Raw genomic sequence first — 15,233 nt, 5'->3', positions numbered from 1 at the left:
GCAAAGGGTAAAAGCAGATCTATGTAGTACTTTACAAGCTATATCACAAAACCATTCTTATAGATGGTTAATGTGGTTTATCATTCACTCCAATAGCAAAAGACCAATGAGGTGTGCCCAGATAAAGTGAGAAAAATGAAGCAGTTGTAGATAGCATCTGAGAATACATATATTAGAGCAGATAGACTATTTCAGGGTCTAAAAATGGTTCTTATTAATATTGAATTATATGTTAAAATATACATATATCCTAAATATAAGGTTCTGTATCCTGGAGGAAATTTGATTGAGAAGGGAAATACTGTCATTTTTAGGACATTTAAGTGTTTTGTTGTTGCTGCTGTTCTTGTATCTGCTGTAACTGTTTTACCTGATACTTTCAGGCATCTAATTCTAAAGCTTTGTTCCTATGTGTCAAATGCTCTACTTGTGTTCAACGGTGTCATTCCAATAATTCAAGTGCTTTTTCCCCAAAGGTAGATCTTCCTTTTTTAAACATAATACCCCTTTCCAATAAACAACCCTAATATGTTTCATGAATTCTACCATCAAATATGAACTGTGCCTAAATTGTTGTGTTTACTCTGATTCTCAACATCATCATTCCAAAATAAAATTGAATATAAAATTCCTTGAAAATTCCCATTCACTGGAATTTCTGATATACTTGTGGAGGTATGCTGAGATTTGTAGCCAATCTTAAGGACCAGGGGATTTCTGGAAAGAGGGGAAAGAATTATTTCTCAGTCCTCACAAGTGGTGATGAAAATTGTGTGAAAATGACCTGTAATTTCTGTCAAAACAGTGTGTCATTCTTTTTGCTTTCTGCAATTTCCTCCAGTAGCCAACTACTTTATGACATAGTTATTTAAACTATTGGCATCTAAGGAATCAAGTACTACTTTCTCTTACCTAAGTAGAAATGTTACATATCTTTGGGCTATTTTAGTCAATGCTCAACCTGTAGACAAAATTGTTTAGTCTCTAATATCCTCTGAAGGTGATAGTCACTTTCAAAAACATATTTTCACGTGGCCAGGTTTTAATATTAATATTTTATATTGTCATTAAAACCTCCCCTTTCCCCAATGGATTTCTCAGTCTTCAGTGAAATGAAAATCAAAATGATCCTGTGATTCTACCTCACATTACTCAGAATGGCTAAGTCTAAAAAACTCAGGTGACAGCAGATGCTGGTGAGGATGAAGAGAAAGACGAACACTCATTCATTGCTGGTTGGACTGGAAGATGGTACAACCACTCTGAAAATCACTCAGAAAATTGGACATAGAACTGCCTCAGGCCCAGATATACCACTTCTGGTCACATACCGGAGAGATGCTCCTACAAATAACAAGGGCACCTGGCCCACTCTGCTCATAGCCTTATTTATAATAGCCAGAAGCTGGAAAGAACACGGATGCCCTTCCACAGAGGAATGAATACAGAGAATTTGGCTTATAAAAAAATCACTGAATTCTTTAAGGTACATAATTAGTAAAGTGTTTGAAATGCAATGTGACAGATATTTTGATATTCAATATTTGGTAAAGTACTTGCCTAACTAAACAGATTTGAGCTTGAACTTCATCAAAATGCAGGTTACATTGTGAAAACAAGGAAGAGCAGATCACAGGAGGTAGACACGCAAAAATATGAATCTCAAGATCATCCTAAGCAAGTCTATGAACTGACTGAGTCCATTTCAAAGGAAAGGTAATATATGGTCTGTGCTATTTTATACTGGAAGTAGGTAACTTGCCTTTGATTTTATAGCAGTTACATTGATAGTATTTACTTTACGTTCAGAAGACACTTTGAACTTTTAAATAATAATCATATGAAAGATGATGAGGTCTTTTAAAGTTGTATGATATACAATATTATTGTGATTTGGTTGTGAGACTGTGAAGGACAAGATGGAGAACACAATGGTTTGAATGTGATGTCCAGTATTTCAAATTTTCAGATACCGGAGTCCAAGCTGATGCTGTTTGGGGACGATTATGAGATACATCATTACTGTATAAGAGATATCCCTGGAGATAGCTTTCTGTCTTTCAAATATCGCATGATGTTTCAGATAGCCCACTGTTCTTTCTCTCTGCAGTTTGAGAGAGAAGCTGCTACTTCAGCAACCTGCTGCTAGCAACTTACAATACAGAAAGATGAGAAATAATTTTTCCCACTACAATTTTAATTTTATTAATTTATTTTTGTTTTTGTTACTAAAGGATTCCAAAACATAGTCCTGGCTGTAGTTAAAAACAATTCTTACCATCTTTCTATGACTCTCAGGTGTTAAATTTAAAGGCATCTACAAAGTTCCAGGAAGGATTGTGAGAGGAAGTGACTAGGACGGAAACATTGAGCTGGATGCAAATTAAATACTTTAAAAAGCAAATTAAAGTGTATTAGAAGGTTTTAATTATATAACATGATTGATTTCTTTGAGTCATTTTCATATATAATGTATCTTATCTTATTCATCCCATTATTCTTTTTTATGCCTACATATGCTTCTGTTTCTTCTTCCATAAACTGTCCTTTTCCCTTTTCTCCTTCCTCCTTCCCTCTATCCCTTATTTTCTATTTACTTCTTTTCTTCTACCTTCTCACCCTCCTTTTTCCCCTTTATTGTTTTCTTCACTGACCATTATCTCATTTGTTCTTTTGCTTTATTATTTTGAGTAGACATGTAATAATTTGTAAATAATTTTCTGGAGAAGGTTCTTATACAGCAATCAGTGGTAACTTTGTAGGCTTATAACTGGTCAAAGTGCTGAGCATAGGGACTGTTGAAACCTCACATGAACATGAGAATACTTTATCATTCCTCAAACTATCTTGAAGGAGATAATAATTGGTAAATAATAAGTGCCAAAAAGGATGTGTGATAGGTTTGAACATCTTTCAAACATAACATCACTATTATACCATTGGTCTCACAGAACATGTCATTACTGGCACAAAACCTGTGCAAGTTTGGATCTGTTAACCTTCTGTCATGGGAAGCAGAGAAGGGCTCATGAACACCATAGTAGAAACTTTATGACAGCTTGGGTAAGATGTTTAATAACCATCTAGACAATTAATGTCAAGTAAAGAAACAAAATTAGCTGTAACTCAAATCTTACTCTCCTGCCTGCTCTTGCTCTTTTGTAGCCTGACTAACATTGAATTTATTATCCTTCTGCTTTATCCTCTTGAGTTCTAAAATTAATGATGTGTTAGATCATATCTAATTATATTTTAGTTCTTCCAATTAAAGTAGTGTCAAATATCAGAAAAAATGTCTGAATAATAACAATATGTAATTTGTGAAGAAATGTTCAACACACTCACAGATACAGACACACCCACCCACAAACATGCATGCATGCATAGGAGAAACAACAAGAACGTTCTCACTGATCTTATTACTATTGTACTATAAGATTAACAGAGGTAAAAAGAAAGTAACATGCAAATTATTAAATGATACCTTAAACAGATACATTTGAAATTAATCTTTAAACAAAGGATAATTTATCTCAGAATACAAATATTAACCCTACATGTATCATCCTAGTGATTGATAAGATTCTAAATACTCCAACAGTAATTTTTACCTTGCTTGTTTCTATATTTATTCTTCATACATTAGTTTATGTAGTGGGTTTGGCCTATTGCAGGTTATTTTATATTAATTTGGCTTCCCAAACTGTGTGCATGAGAATCCCATGTCTGCACTTGACAGCGGGAACCTGCACCCACTTGTGCTCAGTCCAACTGTTGGCTGAAACAATCCACATCTGTATTGGACAGACTGTGGCAGAGCCTGTCCAGAGACACCTATATCAGGCTCCTGTCAGCAAGCACTTTTGGCATCAGCAACAGTCTGGGCGTGATGAACCCATATGGGATAGATCCCCAGGGAAATGGTGTTTGTTTGAAATTTAATGGGGTTACAGTTAACAAAATAATCACAAAATGTTTTTTTCTTTCTTTTCAAAAATTGATGATAGAAGTTTTATCTCAGTACTTCATGGTTTATTGGGAATATATTTATGGCCAAGAAAAAAGTAAAAGAATAGGGGATGGAAAAATTTTAACTGCTAGGGAGACTTTGGCTATTGAAAATGGGGAGGTATAAGAAATATTGAGGGGAAGGCCTTGTAGGGCATCAATGGGAGGAGAAGCACTTGGTCCTAGATGCCCCAGTGTAGGGGAATGACTGGGTTGTGAGGTGGGAGGGAGTGGGTAGATGGGTGAGGGAGCACCCTCAAAAAAGAGGGGGTGATGAAGAGGATAACATTTAAAATGTAAGTAAAAATTTAATCCAATAAAAGAATAAAAGAAACATACTCAGGTATAGAAGCTGGTAGGTGCTTGTGCACTCAAAAGTTTTTTTATTAAATATGATTTTATATGAAAAAGTACAATCATCAAAGTGCATCACAAATAATAATCCTGAGGTGAATTTTATTTTAAAAAAACACAATAGGAAGTACAACAGTGTCAATTCACCCAGATCCCCCAGTGTTCCCAGAGACTAAGCCAAAAAACAAGGAGTCCACATGGGTTCATTTTTGGTTTCAGGGACATGAGGTGCAGAGCTCTGCCTTGTATGGCCTCCTCGGGAAAGGATGTGCTAAACCCTGTAGATCCTTGATGCCCCAGGGAAGAGGAATGCTGGTGATGTAGGGTTAGGGTGGGAGAGCACCATCTCAGAGGTGGTGAGGGGAGTCGAGTTAGCATATATGTTTATTTGTATGTTGCCTTCTTTCTTTCTTCCTGTTTCTATGCGTTCATGGATCAAATTCCACAGCTTTGTACAAATTTGGCAATTATTCTACAGGTGAGTAACACTCTTCCTCCAAATATTTAAGGTTCTCCTTTCTTTATGTAAAAGCTTAACCTTCCATCTATATCTTGTTTTTCCAATTATAATTGATAGATAATATGTTTCAGTACTTCTAAATTCAAATGTGAGTTTTTTTTAATTTGATATATTTTCTCTAATTCTCAATGTCAGCATAAAAAATTGAAATTTGAAGTCAATATACCTAAATTATTCTCTGTCACTGGAATTTATGAAACTGGTGCTTTAGAGAAGGGGAAATGTCAGGCTATGATTTAATCAGTGGAGATCCTTAGGAGTCAGGGTGATTATGGAACCTAAGAAAGAAAAATGTCCCAGACTATATAACTTGGCCTGACAGCTCAATATCTTTATACTATAATTTATGTCCATGTTGTCTCCAAATAATAACACAGCTTATGGACAAAGAGAGAAATTTAGATACCCTCACATGATTGTGAGAAAATTGTCAGTCATTCATTTTGACATTTCTTCCTGTATAGGATGTTTTTCTTTATACTGTCATTAATTTCCAACCATAGCTAAGTCTTGGAGAATGTGGTGCATATAATGAGGTTTTATAGTTTTGTGTCAGTCCATCAGGTCTTATGTTACAGTCCTTGAACCATTTGCAGTCGAGTTTAAGATGGTAATCGATAAAGATATATTTTCATTCTTCTATCTACAGTTTTCCAGGTTAATAAGAAGCATTTAGTATGTTTTTCATTTTTTTTAAATGACTGTATCAATATAGGATTATACATTATTCATCCTTTCTATTCAACTGATCAATGTAATATATTGTTATGACATTTAAGTCGTATCATTTTAAAGTAGTATCATTGTTGTGTATGAAGACTATCAAATTTTCTGCGTTAAACTCTAATCCTATCAACTTTGTGGGTGAAACAGTAACAAGAGATTTCTAGTTGAAAATTAAGGATAACATATATATATATATATATGTATATATATAAAAACATCATATTAAATGAAGATAACTTAACATTCCCATCTGTATCACATTTTACTTCTTCAACATTTTTCTATCGATAATTCTTGCATTCCCTAATACTGTGATAAGTAATGGAATGAATTTGTCTTGTTCCAAAGTATTATCATTAATACATGTCTCCACTTACTAAAATTTTGGCTTTTGTTATATATTACCTATATTAAGTCAATATATGTTCTCTATATCCTTACCAGTGGTAATATTTCTGAAAAAATAATTTGACACTTGCTCATCCAGCAGCCATCGATGTTAATTTCATATGATCAAACTATTGGTGAGTACACATTTATCGTAATTGGAATTTTAATGGTTTTTCATTAATTATCGACCAACACTGAATGCAACCAGAATTATTTCTCAGAAAACCCTTAGAACAGCACAAATTCTTGGATATAACCTGAAACACATATTTTTGTGTGTGAAAATGACCATTTAGAATAGCATCAAATAATTTTATGCTAGGACGTACAATGTCCGTCGACATGTTTTTTATGTATGTTTGCAGTGCCATGCCTCATTTTTTAGCCTCTGAAGGAAGCCTCAATTGCGATAAAGAAAGCGGTTGTTTAGTCCTATAGACCGTTTCACTGGTACTGTACTTTTGGCACATTTTGCCTCTCATGTCATTATTGTAGCCTGCAATGTCCAGCAGTACGTAAATAAATCACTATCTTTGATCTTGCTAATAATCTGAATAGCACTTCCATGTAGTATTAAAGAGAGCTGACAGAACCAATTTTTAATTAGTTCATGCTTGGTTGTTTCTTAATGTATGAAATATGAAATATGAGATACATTCAACAATGTGGCCTTACCTTAATATTTTCAAGGGGAATTAAAATAAATGCACTAACCTGTTATTTGTAGATGCTTTTTGGTTTTATGACCAAGAACTCGTACAAAAGTAATCTTTGTCTTTCATTGAAATTTGTATTTAATAACCCATATATTCTTGAGCTTCACTGTCTGGTTCATTATGTAAGATATAAGGCTTTGTCTCAGCAGGTATTCACAACAATCTATGTAACCTTGATTTCCTATAGACCTAACCTTTGAATTGCAGATCTGTCACTAATAATTTTCAGTGCATGAGTAAAAGAAATGTTTTCTTTTGTTTATCTTTAAATTCTCAAGTCGCACTTCATGATTGAGAGAAGACAAGGCATTAACTCAAGGTAAGAACTGGAAGCAGGAGCTTAAACAGAAGCGTTGTTGCTGCTTACCAGTTTTCTTCCTGTGGGTAGTTCAGAATCCTTCCTAATACACACCAGGATCCCCTAAACAGGTGAGGTACCACACGCAGTGGGCTGGTTCCTCCCCCATCAATCATCATTTAAGAAAATGACCCCACAGACTTGTACACAGGAAAACTGGTAGACATACTTTAACTGATGTTCTCTAATTCCAGAAAGCTCAACTTGAGTCAACATGACAAAAATAATAATATGCACATAAAATATATCAAATACTTATTTTATAAGTTACAGAATTTATCTACATAATTTATATTCACCTTTGATCAGTGGATCAGAATTCAAAGTCCGGAAATAAGGCACAATTCAATAAAGAGTTGACTGTTCACATACAACCAAAGACAACTTACTGGGTCACTCCTTTTTTTTAAATGTACTATTACACAAACAATTACAAATCTTTGAGATGCCAAATTAAAATTACTTTTTATATTAGATTAATTTTTTTACTTACATTTCAAATGTTATTCCCTTTCCCGGTTTCCTGTCCATACGCCCCCAGCCTGTCTCCCTCCCCCATGCAGGCATTCCCCCATACTTTCCCCTTATTGTATCCCCCATATTCTCCTGCTCTGGGGGTCCAACTTTGGCTGGACCAAGGACTTCTCCTTCAACTGGTGCCCCAGTAAGGCTATTCTCTGCTACACATGCAGTTGGAGCCCTGGGTCAGACCATATATAGTCCTTTCAGAGTGGTTTAATCCTTGGAAGCTCTGGTTGGTTGGCATTGTTTTTCATATGGGGTGGCAAGCTCCTTCCACTCTTTCAATCCTTGCTCTAATTCCCCCCAAGGGGGTCCTCTTCTCAGTTAAGTGGTTTGCTGCTATCATTGATCTCTGTATTTAAATTATTTATAGTGCACTTTAAAAACAGAGAAATGAAGATATTAAATTAACACAAATTCTAAAACTTTGAACAATTAATGATTATTTTCCATTAATTAAATAAATGTTGATTATACTTCTTACAACCTAGTGTATATATGTATGACTCTTATGTAAGTGTACCAATATACATGCCCCAATGTATCTGTTAATTTAAGGAGGTACCTTTTGGGAACTGGTTCTGTATACTCCCTGCGGCTTACAGATATCTAATTTAGAACTCAAAGATAGCATGGCAGGTGCCTTTACATGGCAAGAAATTTCACTGCTCCATTTGCATTAACAATTGAATTAATTAAGTGAACATAAGGTAAGTATTACACCATCCTGGTAATATATGCACAGTTTTATCGTTAGTTTTCAGGACTATTACCATCAGATGGAAATGGGTGTCAATTCCTTAAAACTGTGTGATGGATGTTCAATTTATTTACTTCACATGGTCAATATATTCTACTTTAAACTTTTTGGAAATAATTTAACTTATTTGAAATTTTTATTACATATGTTTTACTTTCAAAGGTGTGCAGGTTGTCACATATTACCACGAGTTTCCCCCAAGAACAAGGAACATACAAAGAAATATTATACCTGTTTTTATTTTAATAACAGCAGGAAAAACTTCTTACAATATTATATGAGGGTTTGAAATTGTGACTTGAAAAACAGTATTTTTTTTTGAAGTCTACAGTGTTCCGTACATGGAAAAGCATGATTTCAGTTGCCAGACTCCTGAAATAGTGGGAAGAACTAGCATTGTACGTAGGGAATTTTGCTGTCACAAGGGACTATGTGAAAGAGTCTGTTTACTCCAGTAGTTTGTGGAGGATATTGACTAATCTTTTTCTTTAAGATGATTATTTGGGTTTCCTTCAGAAAACACATAGACTTATTGCTATAAGGAGCCAAGGATGGTATGTTTTGACTTATTAGTGGCTTGCATTGGAAAACTGAGTACCTGTCACTTTTCCATCTCCAGCTTTCATTGCAAGGCATGACTATATATTTTCACTCAAATCACCTCTTTTTTTCACTTTAATTTATTTATTTATTCACAACTTTCTAGATCCAAAATTTGCACTAACACCTTCATACTGAAATTGCCTTAATACATTATTAACATTAATACATTTGTATAAAACATTAATACAAAATAATGTTTCAGTCAAAATTCTCATTTACACATACCCATTATGTTACTTTGGATCAATCTTTTGTAAATTTTGAAAAGACAAAACTATAAAAAAGAAAAATACTTAATCTAAAATAAGAATAAATTAGTATTACCCTATACATTCAATACTTCAAAATACATAAAGAACTGTATATGCAAAGGAAATAACACAGTCAATGTTGAGGTTATATGCAAGGGCACAAGGAAAGAATCTGTAGGTAGATAGGACATTTACTTCTCTAAATTACTACTGTTACTTCTGTTATTCATACTGTGGTCTTTACTGTTATACATTCATACATAATAATCTAGCTCTATATTGCATATAAATATAACGTTAAGTATAGCAGAAGTGAGTGATAATCACACCTAGAGTAGGAGAGTAATTAATACCTACATGATCCTGGATTTTCTTAATACTTTTACCAACAGTTTGCATATCCTGAATTGAGTCTCCTCTTATTGATTACCTTTTAAAAAAACTTTCTGTGATGATATATAATATATATATATATATATATATATATATATATATATATATATATATATATATATATAAAATTTCACCCAAGAACAGCAGTATTAAAAGGTAGGGTCATGTTGGATAGGTGTGTAACTGAGGGTGTGGTGTTTTGGACCCTTGTCCTAGGTGCCTGGAAGCCAGTATTCTGCTAGCAGCCTTTAGATGAAGATAGAGAACTAACACCTCTGCCGGCACCATGATTGCCTGGGTACTGCCATGCTCCTTCCTTCATGATAATGGACTGAACCTCTGAACCTGTACACGAGCCCCAATTAAATTTTGTCCTTTATAAAACTTGCCTTGGCTAATATTCACTTATTAGTGAGTATATACCATGTACTTCATTTTCAGTCTTGGAGACTTCCCTCAGGATGATATTTCCTAGTTCTCTTTATTTGTCTGCAAACTCCATGGAATCCTCGTACTTAATAGCTTAGATTATTGATTGTTGAATGTAGCAGCTTCTAATCCCTCCTCTAATGGAGTAATGTTCCTCTTTCTCCATACCCTCCCCAACATGTGCTACCACCTGCGTTTTTTCATTAGCCATTCAGATTGGTGTACGAAGTATCTCAGTGTGGTTTTGATTTTTATTTCCCTGTTCACTAAGAACTTTGCAGATTTCTCTAAGTGCTTCTTAGCCGTTCAAGAAGTCTCTGCTATGAATTCTCTGTTATGTACTCCATTTTTTATTGCGTTGTTTGTTTTTACGTGGTTAGCTTCTTGTGTTCTTGATATACTTTGGATATCAGACCTCTAACAGATTTGGTACTAGTGAAAAAAAATTTCCAATCTATAGGTTGCTGATTTTCCCTATTGATTATGTCTTTTGCCTTACAGTTTCATGATATGCTATTCATCAATTATTGATCTTAGAGTCTGAGTCACTGGAATTCTGTTTAGGAAATTTCCCACTGTGGCAGTAAGTTCCAGGTTCTTTAACAGTTTCTCTTATATTAAATTCAGTTTATCTTGTTTTAATGGATATTAGCAAAAAAAATATCCAGGATACAATCCACAAAATTCAAGAAGGTTAACAAGTCAAATGGCCCAAGTAAAGATGCCTCAGTACTACTTGAGAGGAAGAAGGAAACAATTACAGTGGTAGGGAGGGAAGGACCTAGGTGTGAATGGGGACAGGAAGGGGAAGATTGAGATATGATGAGATATGTGGGAGGACAAAGTTGAAGTCTTGAGGGCCAGAAGAAACATTGGAAACTGGCAAGCAGGATAGGTGGGAGGTTGGAGGAACTTCTAGAATGTACCAACGACCAGGGAAGTGAGAGACTCTCAGGACTCAATGGTAGTGGACTTAGATGAAATGCCAAATAGTGGGGAGAGGGTACTAGTAGAGTCCACTTCCAGTAGAAAAAACAGGGCATCAAGTAAGTAGATTGGAGTTGTCATCCCACTGTCATTAAAGTTGGTGCAGAATTGTTCCTGTCTGCAAGAACTGCAGGGACAAAAATGGAGAAGAACATGAGACAAAGATGGCCCAGTGATAGGCCAAATTGAATACAGCCAAAGGGTAGATCCAAAGGTCTGTCAATATTTCTGATACTACTGTGTGCTGTACTTATAACAGCACCATAGCATGACTGCCCCCCCAGAGGCCCAGCAAGCAGCTGAGTTAAATGCAGATATTTATACCCAATCAATGAACTAAAAGTGATGACCCCCATGGTTGGTTTAGGGAAAAGCTGGAAGAAGCTGAGGAGGAGGGTGACCCTATAGGAAGAGCAGGAGTCTCATATAACCTGAGATTGCTCAGACACTGAGCCAGGAACCAGGAAGCAAACCCCAGCTGATATGAGACCCACAACACATATACAGCAGAGGACTGCCTGATCTGAAATCAGTGAGAAAAGATGCAACTAACCCTCAGGAGACCTGAGGGCCCACGGAGAGGGAAGATCTGTTATGGTGGTCCTGGAGGGACATCCTTTTTAAAACAGAGGAATGAAGGAGGTGTGGGATGAGGAACAGTCAGATGCCAGACTGGGAGATGGATAAAGGCTGAAGTATTTTAAAAAAAAGATTAAAGAATTAGAAAACAGACTTCCATTGGTCATGGTGTCTGTTAACATTAGTAAATCCCTAAGATACAAGTTGGTACCAGGAACTGGGGTATTGCTGTGATAGGCATGTCCATGCTTTTTTTTCCTTGTAAGAATCAGGATTTGGGGAATTTGGAAATCAATGGAAGCTTTAAGTTGGACTTAATGGGCTGTCCTAGTAGGTATACAGTAGACTTTGATCCTGAGAATGATTGGAACTGTACAGACATGGTTGAAGAGCTTTCAGTGGAATAGAATTTTAGAATGTAGCCTTGAAAGAATTTTTGTAATATTTTGGGGGAAGAATGTGGCTGCTTTTTGCCCTTGTCTGCATAGTCTACCTGTGGCTAAGGTAAAGAGGTTTATATTAACTGCATTGACAAAGGAAATCTTCAAAAAGCCCAGCAGATTCTTTGTTCTGTGGTTCAGCCTCATCAACAGCATTTTGAACAAATGCAGCAAATTTAGAAAGAAAAAAAAAACGAAATAGATGGTTCAAGTTTTAAAGGGAAACCAGAAAGTGAAATGCACCTGAACTCTATGTTCTAGGAAATAACAGACTGAGCAATTTGGAGTCAAGATCTTACCTAGTTCAGTTTAGATCCAAGCATGGTGGTAGACATCTTTCATCCCAGGAGCCAAAGCCAGAAGAATCTCTAAGTGCAAGGTCAGGCTGTGATAAAGCATAGTCTAGCTGAAGAAAATTTTAAATCCAGGCATCGTGCATATGCCTTTAATCCCAACATTGTATGAGACAGAGCCATGAACATCTTTGAGTTCAAGATCAATATACAGAGCAATTTCCAGGAAAGCCAAGCTTAGAAAGAAAAGGAGTCTGAAAACAGAAAGCTGGTAATAGAATAAGGGAGGCCATGTTCCAGTCCACTTAAGCAGCAGTACATAGCAGTTTCAGCCATGTGGCTCTGGCTTTAGGGTGAAAAATAGAAGGGGCTAATGGTACAATTGATGCTGGTTAGCTGGGGATAACAAATTAACAGTGATTAAGAATAGACCATCATCACTGAGGGGAAATCTTCACGGAAGTGCTTTCTGAGGGCACAAAGAAATTGTATTTCATGGATAGCCAAGCATGTATGTAGTGCTGCAACTGTACTTGGTAATGTGTAAGAGTCACTCAGGTGGTACTCTTTTTGAAGGCATGAAGTGGTCATGGAGAAGAGCTGAACCTTGGCACTGTAAGAGACCATGAAAAGGTCATTGGTTTAGGTGCAACCTCAATCGTAGTTGACAGCCCAGTACTGAAGGAGTCATGAAACAGGTTTGTGGCTTTGCACCATGAAGAAAGCCTATGAGAGGCTGTTGGTGAAGACTAGTTGCAACAAAGACCCCTGAATATTGGAGATACCAGTAACCTGAGCTGATCACCAAGAACATCAGTGTCAGTGGAGCGGATCAGTCTCAGTTTAGAGAGCTGTAGTCTGAGAACTTTGGCAAGCCCTTTGTAGAAGTCTATTAGATTCTGTGTAGATCCCAGACATTGTAACACAATCTGTAACATTGTAGCTGCCTTGGACACCCCAAGATTTTTGAGATGCCAGAGCCATGGAGTATCTCATGAGAAACTTGGTGTAGAATCAGCCCAGGAGAAAGAAGTTTGTTGCAGACAAGAAAGAATAAAGGATTTGAAAGTCTGGAGACCATTTTTACATCAGACATGAAGATCCAGAGTTTGAATGTTGTCCGGCTGCTTGTCTGTCTTGCTTTGGAAATTACAATTAAGTGATTGGATGATTCTCAGAAGAGATCTTGAACATTAGACTTTTAACATTAATGAAACTGCTATAGACTATGGGAATTTTGAAGTTGGACTAAATGTGTTTTGCATTATGCTATATTTAGGTATCACCCATAGAGACTCAAAAGTTTGCATATGCGTATGGGACCAGAGAGTGAAATGTGATGGTTTTTATAAGCTCACCCCAAGTTGTGGCAGTAGCAGAAGGTGTGGCCTTGTTTAGAGTAGGCTTGTGACTGTTGTTGTGGACTTTAAGACCCTCATCCTAGTGTCCTGTAAGGAAGTATTCTGCTAGCAGCCTACAGATGAAAAGAAAGATCTTTGAGCTCTGCTGGAAACCAGTGAAACTAGCATGTCAGTGGTCAATTATGGGTCACTAGATGAATGAATTTATATTTGGAGACAGAAAGGATAAGAAGTGGAAAACCATGGAAACGGGAGATACACAGCACAGTGTAAGGCTTAGTATTCAGAGAGAAACCATAGCAAGTAAGGGACCCAAAGGTTTAGACATACATATCTCAGGGGAAGATGTTGAGCAATTCCCCTGTGTGTTGTGTGTGTGTGTGTGTGTGTGTGTGTGTGTGTGTGTGTGTGTGTGTGTGTGTGTATGTGTGTGTGTGTGTGTGTGAACAATTTTATTCTTTACTCATCTCAAGAGAGGCTAGCCAGAAAGTTTCATCGGCCGATTTTTGATAGGAAAAATTAAAGAAAATAATAATAGGGAAATCAAAGAATCTACAGCAAATTAAATTTCCAGTAAGAAAATATATTCTCAGGGCAGTCACTCATTATAGTCCCTCTAGATCTCAGACACATATTTCATTTTTTTCCCTTTAAAGCACAAGCAAAGTGTTCCTTGAAGTAGTGATTACCTCTATGCTAATAGTGCGATGTAACTTTTAACAAAACAGGAAGATTGATGGAAACCCCTACAAAAGTTTATAATAGAATGCATAGGGTTAGAGCCAATGACATGACTGCTGTTTTCAAAGAATTGTGTCTTCAGGTGGTGAAGAAAACACCCTTCTCTGTACATCGCCTTTTGGGCTGACACTTAAACATTGCTCTGAGATATTGCAAACAAACTAAGCCAGAAAGGTCCAAAATGACATTATGTGCCTTAGTTGGAATGTTGATCTTATCCTCTTAGACAATCAACTTGTCCCTCTCTGCATCCTATTACATGCTGAGGACAGAATATTTAGAGGACGTTCTTCCTGCTCCTCACATACTGCAACGCACTGGAAGTGCAATACTTATCTCATTTGATCTTCCCCTTCATTACAATCACCAAGCACCTAAATGATATTAAAGAAAACGGTTTAGGATTTTACTTAAACTTCTCTGTAGCATTTTCCTATTCCTCTCTTCCCTGGAAAAGAACTATATCAAAAGTAGCTTTTCTCAGTTATCAGATGTACATTATTCTTTTCATCTCTGTCCTCTACCCGAATCTATCCCCCTTCCATATCTGTGACTGCTAGTGGCCAGATATCCTGAACATTAAACCTGTTTGATTCCAGGGTAATAATGCTCAACAATGCCCCTGGCTCAATCCCTATTATATACTCCACTTCCCATAACCATGTATGCAATACTTCTGCTCTGGGACTTTTACTTCCAACCTAATTTTCCTTCCAGAATTCTTAATCAAAAATATTTTTGCTGTTTTTATTGTCCCCTCAATACTTTCTCAGTCTATTGACACCCTAAGATTGAAAACAAC

The 15,233-nt window shown here is 36.3% G+C and overlaps 1 long non-coding RNA gene across 2 annotated transcripts in view; it reads left to right on the top strand.

The window, feature by feature from the left end:
• Positions 1-15,233, top strand: part of LOC148007690 (uncharacterized) — a 124,282-nt gene that overhangs the window by 61,469 nt on the left and 47,580 nt on the right. Inside the window, exons 8-10 of one of the 2 annotated variants that reach the window (XR_015646712.1) lie at positions 1,602-1,716; positions 4,811-4,840; positions 6,993-7,033. The exons of the other annotated variant lie outside the window; for it this stretch is intronic. This is a non-coding gene — a long non-coding RNA (uncharacterized LOC148007690). The remainder of the gene's footprint in view (positions 1-1,601; positions 1,717-4,810; positions 4,841-6,992; positions 7,034-15,233) is intronic. 2 annotated transcript variants of the gene reach the window in all.

This window comes from Rattus norvegicus, chromosome 1 (assembly GCF_021556685.1).
Source record: "Rattus norvegicus strain SHRSP/BbbUtx chromosome 1, alternate assembly SHRSP_T2T, whole genome shotgun sequence".
Classification (NCBI taxonomy): Eukaryota; Metazoa; Chordata; class Mammalia; order Rodentia; family Muridae; genus Rattus; species Rattus norvegicus.
Note: the sequence above shows the minus strand (reverse complement) of the source record. Positions and strands in the feature narration are given on the sequence as shown.